This window comes from Marmota flaviventris, chromosome 6, assembly GCF_047511675.1.
Source record: "Marmota flaviventris isolate mMarFla1 chromosome 6, mMarFla1.hap1, whole genome shotgun sequence".
Taxonomy (NCBI): Eukaryota; Metazoa; Chordata; class Mammalia; order Rodentia; family Sciuridae; genus Marmota; species Marmota flaviventris.
In genome coordinates, this window is record NC_092503.1 from 50,653,671 (window position 1) to 50,664,797 (window position 11,127).

Consider the following 11,127-nt stretch of genomic DNA (forward strand, 5'->3'; position numbering starts at 1 on the left):
CAGATACTTATTGCTCACCTTTCACACAAAGCACACCTCCAGGCATTTTCTTTCACAGCTTGACAATGTTTACGTATACAGAAACCCAGCAAGAAGCATCATGGCATGTAGATTTCAGTAAAGGAGAATGTAAAACATCAACTCAGCCAAGTTTTCGTTTTCTGCAGCAATAATAAAGGGCCTCCTGCACTAAGCAAAACCTACCTTACTTTGTAGTGCATTTCTTCCGTTACAAAAAAAGTCTCCTGCCCGAAGCAAACTAACTTGTATTTGCTGCGCCAGTGGTATTAACTCGTGCATAAAACAAATTTCGGTTTGCTATTTCTTCTAGCAGACTTCAAGTAAAAACAAGGTTGAACGATGAATTTGTTTTGTATGGATGCAGGTCAGTTTGAGTTGCTATACTTAACTAAATGCCTAAATGTACTATAGGTTCACAACTTAGTTTGCTTTTATAGTCTTTATGGAATTTGGCCGTATTCAAGGTTTTCAGAGTTGAGCATATGGTACAGTATTCCATCAACTGAATAAGGCTACTGAATGTGTTATCTGCAGAAGAGCTCATTTAATAGGAACTGACCTAATGGATCTATCATGAAGCAAATGTAGCACAACCTCTCTGAATAAAATGCCTATTGGGGCAGAATTGTGCTTGGAAAATAGGCATTACAATATTTTACACAAAACACATATAAATGGATTGTTAATATGAGGATGATTTCCTAGTAGTAAATCTAAAAAAGTCTAGGTGAATCTTCATTTTCAAAACTGAATATTGAAAACTACTTTATTCAAGTAATTTCTTCAAAAAAAGTATGCATGTTCTGACTGTGGAATTAGTCTACTGGTCAATTAAAGGCATCTATAATTACCTTTTAAAAACTTTTTTCATAGAAAGGAGAGATGTTGTATGTGTTTCTCAAATAAATAGCATTATGTAAGTCCATTAAAAACAACAACAACAACAACAAAAAACAGAATCAAAGGAAGACCTACAATGTTTACGCCAAGCAGGAATCTGCCTGCCACCACCTGTGGTCTCAGGTTAATTCAAAATAGATCCTGGACTCAGGATTCTGAAACTGAGTTTCTATTATTTGAGCTCTAGCAAAATGTAAGGTTCTGTAGCCTCAACTAATATAATGTCTTCTCTGTCCAAATCCAGAATATTTATACTGATAGCCTCCATGCTGGAAGTGTTGTTCAAATTGACCCCTTTTTTGGTAAGTCTGGCTCCCCCTACCTCCCCACCCACCTCCCTGGCCTCCACAACCACCCCCGCTTCCACGACCACCTCTCCCACCACGACCACCGCCTCAGATCACTGTGGTGCCCACCATCTTGGTATCTACTTCCTATGTATGAAGATGTTTGGAAACCACTATAACCACCGCCTTGATAGCTACTACTGTGGCCACCATGATAGCCACCTGGCTGGAAACCTGAATCTTGATAACCACCATCTTGGTAGCCACCTCCTCCTCCATTCCCATCATCTGTCCAGCCTCCATGATGCTTATTTCCTCTTCCTTCCCCTCAGCTACCATGATCATAGCAACCATGTCCACCTCTCCCTACTCCTTGTTCATGTCCTCCACATCCACCATATGAGGAATGTTCATAACTACCTCTCCCTCCTCCTCAACCTCCTGCTTGCTGCTGGGGGCCATCTTGCCTTTTCTGCCATGGTGGCATCTCTGGGGGCGGAGGTTCAATTTCATTGGGTCTACCACCTCAGTCAGGTACCCTGCCCATCAACACCTTATTGATGGCACAGGCAGTCTTTTCTCTTATGGAACCACTGCTTGTCCTTAAAATCTTTGACAAGTCTTGCCTTGCAGCCAAAAGATGAGCAACAGAAATAGTGTTTTTTGGAGATAAGACTGAACGCTTTTGCTAATTTTTCGGTCTGATTCTTAGCTCTGTCAGACCAGCCAAAGGACTAAACAGTGACATTCAAACGTTTTATTAGCAGCTTTCTCCAAACTTCATATTCATTAGCTATGGCTTGGTTAATTGCTTCTATCTTTTCCCAGTGGGCTGGTCCCATTGGATTCTTCAGTAAAGGCTTTCCCACATGATTAGGTGGAACTTTTGCTAATGTTTCCTTTAATTTTTTTTCAATCCTGCTGAAGAATTGGAACATAGTTATATTGGCTGGAGGTTTGGACATTCCTAGAGCAATTCATATGCCTTTCAACTCTTGAAAGACCTTACTAATCCCTACTTCTTGAGTTTTTTTTTTTTTTTTTTTTTTGGAGGAGAATTCACATAGAGCATTCTGGCAGCTTCTAGTTCTGAGATGAGGTATGTGAGCAAAAGGAGGCAGTTCTTCTATATGAGAAGGTGCTTGGTCATATCCCCAGAGGTCAGTGAAAGATATGGGCAGTTCATCTCCCCTAGTAGCCCACTCGCCTTAAGCTGGAATTCTTCAGCCTCACTTGGACTGTTAGTTGCTTGAACATTTTCCTCTAGTTTAGAGAGCACTCTTAATTCAGATACCAGCCAAGCACAGAGTTTGGTAAATTCGGGGAAACTGGCTCCAGCAGAGACTGCTTGAGACAGTGCGCCATCATCCAACAATGATCTTTCCAATTTCATTGCTTTAAATGTTGTATGCCCTCCTGATTCAATTTGGGTATGTCATATGTCTCTAGAAATTTGTTGATATCATAGAGATTTTCTATTTTGGAGTATAAATTTTCAAAATAGTTTATGATTATCATCTGTTTTCAGCAGTGTTTCTGGTAGTATTTCCTTTTCATCAGAAATTTTAATAATTTGGGTTTCTCCCCTTTTTCTTTGGGTTAGCTTGGCTAAATGTTTACTAATTTTGTTTATTTTTTCAAAGAACCAGTTTTTGTTTTGTTGATTTTTTAGACTTTCATTTAATGTTCATTAGTAACCTCATGAGGGAGGTTTTATTTGACCACCTTCATAGATATGAAAGCCAGGGACTATAGAAGTAAAGCATTTGCCTAAATTAAAATTAGTAGTACTGAGATTTTAACTCCAAGAAATTCTTGACTCCTTGCTTACAATGGATTACTCTAAAAATGTGAGTAATTAGAAAAAAATATCAATTCTGCATTATTTACACAAATGAAATCATGAAACTCAGTGTTATTTTCCAGGTGAAAGATATTTATAGCTCTTCGATGTCCTTTGAAGCGTTCTCATTTTTGAGATGATCTTGAATATGAAATAGAGGTTATTTAAAATTTCTTGATAATCAAATATACTACTGAGAAAAAAAGTAGCTTCAATTCTTTGTGTATTTGATTATCCTCCTATTTACATAGCATTCTAATTTTAAATATTGTTGTGATTGGTTTTTTTGGTAGCCAAATAAGTAATGATCCTTTAGGCATCAACAGTGTGGATTTCTACTCTTTAAAATAAATCTTTTACTTCAATACTTTGAGTTAATTTTTGAAAAATGTCACCCATATTTGTAGGACAACTGAGCAGGTGATGCAAATAATTAAAACTGCTTCTGTTTAGGACCAAGAGTATTCTTAATGCAAACACAGCTTTATTTCTAAACACCATACAGATCTTAAGGACTTAACCTTCTCCTCTCATGATCATTTCAGATTCAACTGCTTATTGTATCTCGAGCTTTTTAGACAAATATTTTACTCACACAGCCATGGCTGCCATCCCTAACTCATCTCCATTAGATGTATGCAGTTTTTATTGTATTCAGAGACAGAACTGGTCCCTGGTTAAATAAGGGTGATGGAAGAAAATCATACCCTATCCAGAAAGTTGATCCCTGTCTGCTTTCAGAAATCCATTTTATTAGTAAAATAAATTGCTAAAATGTTGGTGAAGAGTTTAACTATTTGGAGAATATGTTCAAAAAGGAATGTGAAACTTGGTAGACAACTTTTTTTCTTAAATACTAGGGTTCTATGATTTCAAGCTGGTCTCTAATAAAGGAAAGGAGTTCCCTTCTGAAGCATAAAACAAAATGTCTATTAACAAGCACCCATAGGATTGCTTTTCACAATCCCTGTGTTTTGTGGAAGTAAGAGATAAAAGTAATGCTCTTGGCTTCTTTTTATCATTGTTTACAGCAAAGATTGATGCTGTGCATTCATGTTCTTTTTACTATGCTGGTATCTCAGTCTATCCATAAACAAGTGAGTTTATTATAAAGTATATATATATATATATATATATATATATCTTCTTCTAACTAAATTGGAGTGAGAAGATGTAATCATCTCATGCATTTTATTGCTGTTGTATTCTCATGTGATCACTCAAAATGGAATGTAGTTCACTTGAGGACTTCATATAATTTCTTCCAAATTTATTCAATTTGTCTTTGCTCTGGAATACACATTGCCATGACTGTTATTCTTAAATCTTTATCTCATTTTATTCCCAATCCATCTCCAGTTTATTTTCTCAATCTCCTCATAAAATGAAGCCAAAACAAAGCAACAAACTAAATAAGGAAATTTCCTGCAAGTGTTTTGTTGTAGTTGCTGCAATAAATGAGTTTTTTTGCTACTAATTGTAAGGCTATCTCTAACAGAAGAGCTATAATCATCTCTGCGATGGAGCTGCTATAATTTTAGCTGTTCTTGCTTTGCTTTATTGAGAACCAGAGCAGGGTATACAAGATTTTATTTCTAATATTAGCTAGCATATTAAAATTGGTCCGTAGAGTTCCATAACATGTTCTATGAACAAATTACATTCTGTCCAAATATAAGCAGGTCACACTGAGTCAATATTTTAGAGTGTAAGAGCTGGAAGAGCACTTATAGCACATTAGGTTCAAGGTGTTTGTTTCAATGTCAGGAAAGTGGAAGTCAGAGATACATGAGCTGTGACTTGCTCAAGGGCTCTTCACAATGTAGCAAGTCCGAGGAATCAACCTTGGTTGCCTGACTCTCAGTCTAGAAGGTTTGTTAACATATGACTGCCTTTACTAGAATGCAGGTATATAGATGTGCATACATTCATGTCCTAGAATACAGATAAATATTCTTTATGGTTCTTTAGGCTTGTATACTATTATGGTAAATCAAAGCAAGTGGATAAAACAAAGAAGAGGGAAGCATGGAATTTAACCAATATTTTAAAGGTAAAAGCAAGGACCTAGGTGACAAGTGAAAGCAATTTTAAGCCATGAAAGTCATCATGAGTCTCTGTTCTGTCAACAATAAATTCAAATGAATTTCAAGGTAAGGACGTATAGGCCATGGAAATTCTAGTAAGCTGAAAAGCTTAAGTTAGAAATGAACAAAATAAAATTTCTATATGGAAAAATTGGTCCACTGTCATCTTTCATGAAAATATTTAAATAATGCATTTTTGTTCTGCAAGCTAATAATTAAAATAATTCATAATGCAGCACCAAAAAAATGAAAGTAAAATGACAATAAATTATTTATATGAGTTAAAGAATCACTGCTTAGAAAGCATAACGATGTTTATCTCCAAGGTTTTCATTTTTCTCAAAAAACATATTTAAAAAATTCATTCTACCTAGTACACTTTTTATCCTTACCTGGGAATATTTATTATTGTCTGAAATATTAGAGAATCGCTTCTTAATATATTTAAATATATATTAAATACACATTTGAGCTATATCTTGTACCTCCTCATATCTAGTATCACTGTAATAACTCATTTTCAAAGCACTTTCACTTGAGAATGTTAAACAGTGAGCGCAAGGAGTTGAGTTGTATATAGTCTCAACAAAAGTATCTTGAGTATTTCAAATTGGTAAATTTTCATTTTTTTCTAAGTGAATATAAAAAGTATTTTAAGCATGACTACAAGTTAACAGAGCAGTACACAACATGATAGTCAATGGCATACCCATTAAAGGGCATCTGCAATCTCTAAGTATCCATTATATATGCTAAAGTTGAAAATATCCAAATATTTGCCATCTAAGATTTCTTGTTTTGAACTTAAGATACCCAAAGCTGTTTAATAAATCCTCTCCACAGAAAAAGACGATTCTGCAGTTGGGGTGTTGTTTGTGGGTTATTATGTAGAAAGGTGGTGGGAAGTTCCTTGCCCAGTTCCTGCTTCCTCAGGGTCTCAAGAGTTATTGTTTCCTCTTGACACAAATTCTGAAGGTCTGCCCTGCCCTGTTGCCTTGTGTGTGCTTCAGAGGAAGGGAGGGGACACTCCTTTTCACTCCCTGACTGTGTTCCCCATTCAGATGGTGGTGTGGATGAGGTATGGTCAGTTTCAGAGAGTCTGCTTGCCTCCAAAAGGAAGCTCCCTCCAACTGCTGGATTTTGATCTCTCAGCACAATACTAAATAAAACTCCAATCCTTGCAAACTGTTACCCAATTGTTTAAAAACCTACAATTGTTTTTCCAAATTCTAAGGATGCCCTTAGGAATATTTTATAAGAAAGTAAGTTGAACACGGACAACACACTTCAGAACATCTCTTGTTCATCTTAAAAACTACATTTTATTTGATATAGCAACCACTTTTAAACTAAGAATAAATCAAAGTATAGTTTTTTTTCTGATGGGATCCCCATAGCATCCACATGTGTCAAAGATCCTGTAACCTGCCAGAGGAAATTTTCTTTATATTATTTACCTAAAAGTTTGAAAACAAAGTTTGATTTTTACCCCTTTTCAATCTAAAAATCTTTTTAAATTTTTTAAAATTTATTTAACTCTTATGATATGCTACACACCAGGCTATGTAATGAGAATATGAAAATGAAGAAAAGGATAGCTTCATGGAGCTTTCCAGTGCAAAAGATGAATTTCTTATGCATTAGTATATATAGGCATAAATATTAATATACCTACACATATTAGTAGTGTGATAATTAGCAATCCATGGTATAATTGCAAGTATATATGAAACATAGAGGAGGGAGAGGTGAAGGGTGATTGAGTTTAGGACGGTTCCAGAGGAGGACAAGTGTGAACAGGTTTTTCACAAATGAATAATAATTCATCAAATGGGGAAGAAGAAACCAGGGTAGAAAAGGATTCCAAGTAACCCAAGCAAGGCAATGGTGTTAGGAGTGGAATGATGTCCCTCCTAATTCAAATACTGAAATCTGACACTCATGACCTCAGAATGTTATCTTATTTGAAGAAAGATTATTTACCAAGCTGAAATGAGGCATTAGGGGAAGCAGATTATAACTCTGTAAGATTTGACTCTTCTTAAAAGGGTGAATTTGGAGAGAGAAGGCCTTGTGAACATCAAGAGAGAGGTCATCTACATGCCAAGGAACACCAAAGATTTCTAGTAAACCAAGAGAATCCAGGAGAGAGGCATGGAATGTGTTCTTCTTCACGGTTCTCAGAAGGACCCAACACAGGCAACACCTTGATGTTAGACTTCCAACCTCCAAAACTATAAAATGATAAATTTCTGTCATTCAAGCCACTTATTTTGTGGTTCTTTATTACAACAACCCTAGCAAACTTATATACATGGGCAAAGTCTTGTAGATTGGAAGAAAGTATTAAGTTGTTTCAGGACTACTAGTAGTTATGGAAGCTGAATTCATAGAGGCATGAGATGGAGAGCGTTTAGAGGTGAATCTATGTGAGAAAATGGCAGTGGTCTCCTAAAGGTCAGGCCCAGGGGTTACACTTTATCAAGTAAATAATGGGGAATCAATCAAGAATCTTAATAGAATGCTGTGATATTTTTTCTTAAAAAAGACCAACCATGGGTAAAGAAAGAACATCAGGAGCAAGTGTTATAAGGAAAGGGATAATTGGGCCATACTTACTAGAGGAGACTGATACATGGGCAATTTAAAGGTATCTGCTAGGGAAATTACTGATAGTACCAAAGAGTATGTCCTGCAGAGACCTGTACCAATTCAAACCACGGGGGAGTTAATCCATATGTTTATTATCCAACAGTAAATAAACAAACAAATAATGCTCTCTGATTCATAGAAAAGATCAGTATTTCTTTCCTCCAGATTACAATCATTATACTCCATGGAAATAATTACTGGATAGGGATTTTTCTTGATCTTTAAGAAATAGACTCCATATAATAAGGTACATTTTACTAATTGCAGACTCTCTTACTTACTAATGGACAAACCCCCAAAGGGCTAACCACTAGACCCATTGGCTCTTTATTAAGTAGCCTGCAGTGTAGATAATCATTTTCACTGAATCTGACATGCAGCCTCATTGAACCAGTCTAGAGAAAATCACAGGTTGAAAAGCCAAAATCTTAGATGTGAAAATTACAAAGCTGAATGTACTTTGAGCCAGTTGGTCTATTCAGTACCAACTTGATATTTGACAATATTATAAAGGAGCATGACTGAAAATAAAAACAACTCTAAAAATACATTTATGGGTGCTTGGCAAATTATTACTTTTAGCATAGCTGTTTAAATACCTCTTCATGTTTGCTCTCTCTCTTTCTCTCTTTTTTTTTTTTGGCATAGGCTTGGTATATACAACAATATATTGACATTTTCATCTATGAGGTCCCTGAACAGCTGTGCATAGCCTTACTGGTAGAATAAATTTTCTTGTTCTCTAATTATTTGTTCTTTCTTTATTTGTACATTTATATAAAGATACATAAAATATATCTACATATTTACTGATCTTTTTGTACATACACACACGCACACAAACATACACAAATATAAAAACTTATATAATTATTTCTTATGTATTTCCTAGAAGTCAACTTGACTCTCAGCCCACCAATGGGCTTCTATAACAAATAAGACCAGATTATCAAGTAAACTATGGATATAGGGAAGATTTCTGAAGAGTTTACTTATGAAAAATGAATAATACAAACATAAAATCTGTATAATAATTACAGGGCTAAATTATAACTTATTTCCAGGATATTATTCTTCCAAAGCATTTTCTGATGTGAAATGAAAGGATTAAGAGGACAACCATGGTTGCTAAGCAAGATATACTAACAATTTACAGCACTTACTGTATCCTTAGTATATACTAGACATTTTACAAAGTTTTCTTAGGTTTTACTTTATTTAATTCTCTAATGAATGTATACGGGATTATGATTGTTATCCTTATTTCATATGGAGAAATACTCTTAGAAAGTCTTAGTAAACTACCTAAAAAATTGATAAACAATGGTGAAATTGATTTTCATGGCAAAACATTAGGAAAACAATGTTTTCATTAGAAAATGGTGCATGTATGTGTGTGTGTGTGTGTGTGTGTGTGTGCACACCTGCTCTTGTTTGTGATATGTGAGTATGTGTTATGTGTTGGTTTGTGGTGTGTGAATCTACACTGGGGCCAGGGACTGAAGGAGGACAGAGGAAAATTCTTTCTTCATTCTTAAAGAGCCTGTAATATCCTTACAGTAAGGTGATGTGATTTATTTTGTATTTGAGGAAATGTGTCAGTATTTTGTAGGCCTTCACAAATGAATTGTCACTTTAAAAAGATGCTTATTTGTAGTCATCAACTTGTATTGCACAAGTCTTTTCCCTTTTCTTCATACTCCCTATTGCTACAGAGACAAACTCATGCCACCTGCAACTCTATACAAGGCCACAAACCAAGTGATTCAATTCTCAAAAAATCTAACAAGAAACTCCATGATAAACTGAATAAGAGTGACCACATTAAAATGAAGCAGACTCGGGAAGACTGTACAGACATTGAGAATGTTCATGGCTATGTACCTGGAGCCCGTTTGTACATGTGGCTTGGGTATGTATAAATTTCATCAACAGCTTCTTCCTGTTGTGGTTAAGTGACTCAAAGAAAGGAGATAACTGAAACCGAAAGGCTGAAGGAACACCTTATTTCAAACAAACTGCAGGGGTTTGCAAATGGATAGGCTCCTAAATGCAAAATCCCTCCCCTCGAAGAGGCATATTTTGGTAGTTTAATGCTTCTAGAGTTCTGATGGAGGATTATGTTTTCCCCCAACTTCAAATATTCCAGTCACAGTAAAACCCACACTTCTTTTTGGTCTCTTGTTTTCCAGATGGAAACTTTCATTTGGCAGGATTCAGCTTATCTAAACAAGTGCAAGATATTAAACTTCAAAATAAAGGACTAGCAATGTATTTCACTCTTCATACTCTCTGTGACCTTGGAAACTGTCTGCCAGTTGGCAACGATTGCTTCATGGAATGATACTGTTGACCTCAGCCTCTGCCTTTCCAAGAACTCTGATGGTAACAGAGCTCTTCAATGGGAAAGGGATTCCTTCCTTTGAACACTTTGTTTTCAATTCCCTCACACCTGCTACTGGATCCAGGGAGGAGGTTTGCAAACACTGAGAGATACAGTGGGAGAGATCTTAGGTCAGGGCTACAAAAACAAGCACTGTTTGTTTGTTTTGCAACAACAAAAAATGTCTACTTCCTCTCTGAAGAGCTGTGATAAGCACTCCTAAAGTCCTCTGTTAGGCTCTTACTGAAATTAATCTTTCTATCTTAAGTCACAGAAAAGCCTACAGTCTCCATTGTTAACCCAAAAGTTAACACCCCACTTCCTAAATACCACCCCTTCTTTTTCACAAGGCTTTTCCTTTTCCTTCCGGCCTCCACAAACTTAAGGAGGGTGAAGACACAAAAACAACACACACCCAAGTGCGCACACAGATGTATGCACACACACAAAAAAATATACACGTGCGCACGCACATACAAATATACACACAAATGCCCCACACCTCACAATAATACCAGGATTTTCAAAGATGAACATTTCAGTTTGCAATCAACTATTTAACTGAGGCAGAGAAATATGAAGGAAGGGCCCACATTTCTTCCTTTCCCCGTGTCATTAGCTTGAGTCAGATGGTGTGGAAAAAAGGTAATTCCATAAGAATTATTTAATTTCCATAAAAATATGCAAGAATTTATTTTTTATGGCAACAAATATTAAGTGTGACAGTCCTGTTCTTTTTGTATTAAGAGAGTGGTATTATAGTTTTATAATATTCACCAGTAAAAAAAAAATAGTGTAAATTTGCTAATTCTCAGCCTCATTTAAGATGTAGATGAGAACTTAAAAGTTCATTGTTTCTTTGTGACAATACATTTGGTCTTTACTTATTACATCCATCTTCCCAAAAGAAAATTTAGGAGGTCAATAAAGCTTTCTGGGGCTGTCATCAGCAGC

General features: G+C 35.8%; 1 pseudogene; it reads right to left on the reverse strand.

Annotated features, from left to right (window-relative positions):
- Positions 1-1,130: 1,130 nt before the first annotated feature.
- Positions 1,131-2,251, reverse strand: LOC114086728 (protein FAM98A-like; annotated as a pseudogene).
- Between the last annotated feature and the right edge of the window lie 8,876 nt (positions 2,252-11,127).